The sequence below is a fragment of the Trichosurus vulpecula genome, chromosome 3 (genome assembly GCF_011100635.1).
Source record: "Trichosurus vulpecula isolate mTriVul1 chromosome 3, mTriVul1.pri, whole genome shotgun sequence".
Lineage (NCBI taxonomy): Eukaryota > Metazoa > Chordata > Mammalia > Diprotodontia > Phalangeridae > Trichosurus > Trichosurus vulpecula.
The window spans coordinates 321,939,917-321,944,881 of record NC_050575.1 but is presented as its reverse complement, the minus strand read 5'-3'; the positions used below and the strand labels follow the sequence as shown (position 1 = coordinate 321,944,881).

At 40.7% G+C, this 4,965-nt stretch overlaps 1 pseudogene; it reads right to left on the bottom strand.

Annotated features, from left to right (window-relative positions):
• Positions 1-4,077: 4,077 nt before the first annotated feature.
• LOC118845217 lies at positions 4,078-4,183 on the bottom strand (annotated as a pseudogene).
• Between the last annotated feature and the right edge of the window lie 782 nt (positions 4,184-4,965).

Here is a 4,965-nt window from a genome sequence, read left to right as displayed (position 1 = left end):
TCTCTCCAGGTCCCACTTCCATCTTAAAAAGCATATGATATTTCTTTGGCTCAGGACATGAGCGAAAACTCAAAATCTCAGAAGTCTTTGATGGTCCAGGTCATACTTTTCACCTGTGGGGAAGGTGGAATCTGTCCCTTCAAGAGGCCTATTACCCTTCTTATTACCCTATTACATTTATTCTCTCACCTACATGACATAGCCCTTCTTATATTTGATAGTAGCTTTGACCCCTCTTGTATGTCTTTTTTTTTCTTTAGCTCATCTGCCTCAGTTGCTTCAGATGTTCTTCAAATGACATAATTTCTAGGTCATTCATAATCCTGGTTACATCTTCTCTGGGCACATTTTAATTTGTAAATGTCTCCCTCAAAATGAGACACCTAGAACAGAGCATTGACTAGTGGTCTAAGTAGTAAGAATATTAACCATTTCTTTTCTAAACACTAAGTTTCTATTAATGCAGTCTAAGATTGCACTGGGGCTACTAGGTGGCACAGTGGATAGAGTACCAGACCTGTAGTCAGAAAGACTCCTCTTCCTGAGTTCAGATTTGGCCTCAGACACTTACTAGCTGTGTGACCCTGGGCAAGTCACTTAACTCCATTTGCCTCAGTTTCCTCATCTATAAAATGATCTGGAGAAGGAAATGGCAAACCACTCCAGTATCTTTGCCAAGAAAACCCCAAATGGGGTCATGAAGGGTCGGGCAAGACTGAAATGATGGAACAACAACAAAGGATTGCATTAGATTTTAGGACAGCTGAGTTATACTCTCAAAATAGATGGGCTTTGTCTTTGGGGTCATTATAAGTAAGGGACAGAGGAGGAAGGAAATAAGCATTTATTAAGCACCAACCATGTGCTTATCATCTCATTTGATCCTCACAACAACCTTATGCAGAAGGCACTATTTATTTCCCCATTACATAGTCGAGGAAAATGAGGCAGATAGAGGTTAACTACTTGCCCAGGATCCCACAGTGAATATCTCTGAGTAGATTTGAACTCAGGTCTTCCTGACTCCAGGCTTAGGGCTCTATTCATTGTGTCATTCAGCTGTATTTTTCAATTTCACAAAGGTCATGTTCTCTCTTTGGACAAGTGCTTCAGATGGACAGTGACCAGGGCCTAAAAAGGAACAACAGGAGAATCACTTTTGGGAAATTACACAGTGCTTTCATTGATTTCAGCCATTACAGCAGCCCATTTTTATAATACCTATGTTCTTCTGGAACTATGAATCATGGAACACAGTCATGATGAAAGAATTAAAATTATAAACAACCCAAAGGGGAATATAAGGGTTCATGATCGGCATAAGCAGGCTACAATATGCTGCTAACAATGACTTAAGTGGAAGAGTGGTCTAAAATGTGTTACCAAGGTTATGTTCTATTGGAAAAGGAAGTGACCCGGCCAAGGACAGACTAGTAGCCTTTCACATACTAAAAGGACAAGAGGAAGGTCTCCAGTGGATGGGGAGATCCTTTTTGGTAAAATATAGACAAAAAGTACACAGAGAAGGGTTGAAAGTGTTATGATTTAGCTGTGTGGCCTGAATATCACATGGATATGTAAAAATACGAAAGTGGCAAAGTACCTGTATGATCACTCAGTTTATATTTATCTCTTCAGTCCACAAAGATGTCACGAGAAACTTTATCAGATACTTTGCTTATATAGGGTATTGAATTTGGAGTCAAGAAGATCTGAGTTGGAATTTTGCCTTAGGTCATCATTAGCTGTGTGACTTTGGGCAAGTCCCTTAACATTTCAGCCTCAATTTCTTGGTCAGTAAAATGGGGTTAGTAATAGCACCTATCTAATAAGGTTGTTTGTTGTAAGAATCAAATATAAAATGTTTTACAAACTAAAACAAATTTTAACTATCATCATTATTATTTAAAGGTCTAATAATCTCCCTCAAAAGTAATGCTGTTAGTTTGAAATGACTTGTGTTAGGGGTAGGTCTAATACCAATGCCATGTTAGTTCAGGTTAGATACTGGGATGAAGTGAGGCACACTAAAGTCATTGACCAGTTAACAAAAGGAGGTTCACTTCACCCTAACACAGTTAGGATAAAGTGGCACTTGGCTTATATAGACCAAGGTCCCCTTGGTCTTCATATGGAAAAGTGTCTGGTTAATAGGACATGATGTGGTGACTTGTGTGGTCTCCAGATATACATCAACTAGAAAGGGCCCTGACTTCACATGAATGGGGCTTTTTTCTTTATTTTTAGTAAACTACTTCAAGGAAGACAGGGGTCAATCAAGTCTCAGGGATGGCTTTGTTATCTTTTAGTGAAACTGATCCCTATTTCAGGGAAATGGGAAGGGAGAAGGCTGGTCCTGTTACAGTGTGCCTAGTGAACCTATCCGAGATCCCATTGATTACTGCTTCCTTTTGTATGGGTTTACAAACTCAATCACCTGTTCTAGAAATTTGAGAGTGAATGATGTCTATCACCCTGGTGAACAGCGTCTGGGAATCCAGCTTTCTTCATCTTTTTGAAAATGTAACAATATTGTTGGTCTTCAGTCATCTGTTATTTCTCCCAGTCTCCATGATTCCTCAAAAGATGACTGGCAGTGATTCAGTGATTCTGCTGTCCTCCTGGTAAGTTGTTTCAGCAGCCTGGGATGGAATTTGTGTTGGCCTGGAGGCTTCCACTTATTTAAGGAAGCTAGTTGCTGTCTTCCCATATTGGGCTTCAATTCCTTCTTGGCCATGCTTGTTTTCTTATTTCAACATGAAGATCATTCTCCTTGATAGAAAAGACAGAAGAAAAATAGGAGTTGAGTAGTTATGTTTTCTTTCTGTCATTTGTTAAACTCACATCTTCTCCTTCAAGCAAATGAACTATCTCTTCCTTTTGCTTGGAAAATGGCTAAAGAGCCCTGCCCTCTCTCTCGTTTGAATGTTCTTAGCATTTTCTTTTTTTGCAGGGCTCAGACAAATTTTGGACTTTAGCTTACCTAATGTTGTTTTCATAGGTTCATGCCAACTTCTTCCTTCCTTCCTTCCTTCCTTCCTTCCTTCCTTCCTTCCTTCCTTTCTTTCTTTCTTTCTTTCTTTCTTTCTTTCTTTCTTTCTTTCTTTCTTTCTTTCTTTCCTTTCTCTCTTTCTCCCTTCCTTCCTTCTTTCCTCCCTCCCTTTCTTTCTTTCTTTCTTTCTTTCTTTCTTTCTTTCTTTCTTTCTTTCTTTCTTTCTTTCTTTCCTTCCTTTCTCTCTTTCTCCCTTCCTTCCTTCTTTCCTCCCTCCCTTTCTTTCTTTCTTTCCTTTCTCTCTTTCTCCCTTCCTTCCTTCTTTCCTCCCTCCCTCCCTTTCTTTCTTTCTTTCTCTCTCTCTCTCTTTCTTTCTTTTCCTTTCTCTTCCTCTCTTCCTTCCTTTCTTTTTCTTTCTCTTTCTTTCTCTCTCCCTTCCTTCCTCCCTCCCTCCCTTTCTTTCTTTCCCTCTTTCTCTCTCTCTCTTTCTCTTCCTCTCTTCCTTCCTTCCTTTTTCTTTCTCTTTCTTTGTTTCTTTCTCTCTCTTCCTCTCTTCCTTCCTTTCTTTCTTTTCTTTCTCTTTGTTTCTTTCTTTGTTTCTCTCTCTCTTCCTCTCTTCTTTCCTTCCTTCCTTTCCTTCTTTTTCCCTCCCCCCCCTCCATTAAGTGACTTGCCCCGGGTCACACAGCTAGTAAGTGTTTGAGTCTGGATTTGACCTCACGTCTTCTATCCAGGGCAGTGCTCTGTCCACTATGCCACCTAGCTGACTCCCATCCTCCCCCCTCCTTTTCATGTCACTTGAGTTAGGGCTTTACAGAAATCAGCCTGAGATTTCCCTTACTTTCCAAGATTTGTGATTTTTAATTCATTGTGGAAGAAATAAGTAAATATATTTCCCATGATCCTTCTCTCTTTCTGTGTGTCTTTCTCTGTCTCTCTGTCTCTGTCTCTCTCTCTGTCTCTCAAATGAAATAATATTTGTAAAAAGTTCTTAGCACAGTGCCTGGCACATAGTAGGTACTAATTCCCTTCCTTTCCCCCATCTCTCTCGCCTTCCCTCCTTCTCTCTCGCTGTCTCTCAAATGAAATAATATTTGTAAAAAGTGCTTAGCACAGTGCCTGGCACATAGTAGGTGCTATATAACTGCTAATTCCCTTCCTTTTCCCCACCCCTCTCCTTTCTTCCTTCTCTGTCTGTCTGTCTCTCTCCCTCCCCCCTCTCTCCTTCTCTCTCTCTCTCTCTCTCTCACACACACACACACACACACATGGAGTAACTCATTTAATTCTCCAGCTGCCAGTCTTACTTCTAGTAAATGGGTCCCCCTTTACTCCATGGCATCTTTCTTCAGCTCCACAAGGGGCCTTCACATCAGGTTTGTCACACTTCCCGCTTTTCTCTGTAGAAATGGCCCCCCTCTGGGCCACCTTTTCTACCTGTGTTGGCCAACTAGTTAACACCTTGTAAGAACAGGAAGAGTGAACTCAGAGGGGGTCCCTGCCCAGGTCATTTTGTTCTTTCTCAGGGAATGAAAAAATCAAACAGCAGGAGGAGGAAGGCTGTCCTTCCCAGCGTCCTTCTTGCCCCCGAGTCTCACTTAGCTTTGTGTTACTTTTTTCCCTTCAGAATTCAATGGCTCTTTCTCAGAAGTGACCCACTGAGCTATCTTTTGAGTCTCTGGAAATAACAAAGAATAGTGGCAGCTCTCCTCCCACTGTTTCTTCTGCTTTTTCTTTGATAAAGACTCTGGGCTGGATATTTCCAGGGGAAAAGGAAGTGTTAGTGTTCTATTCAGGGCTTCTGCTCTGATAGTAACGTGTTTTCATGTGCTTTGCTCACTTTCATCGTATTAATTGTCACAAGTAACCAAGATTCATTCAAGATTTGTATTAGCACCAAAAGACATTGTAAGTATAATTTAGTACAAATCTTTATTTGGCAAATGAGAAAACTGAGGCCTAACAGATTTACT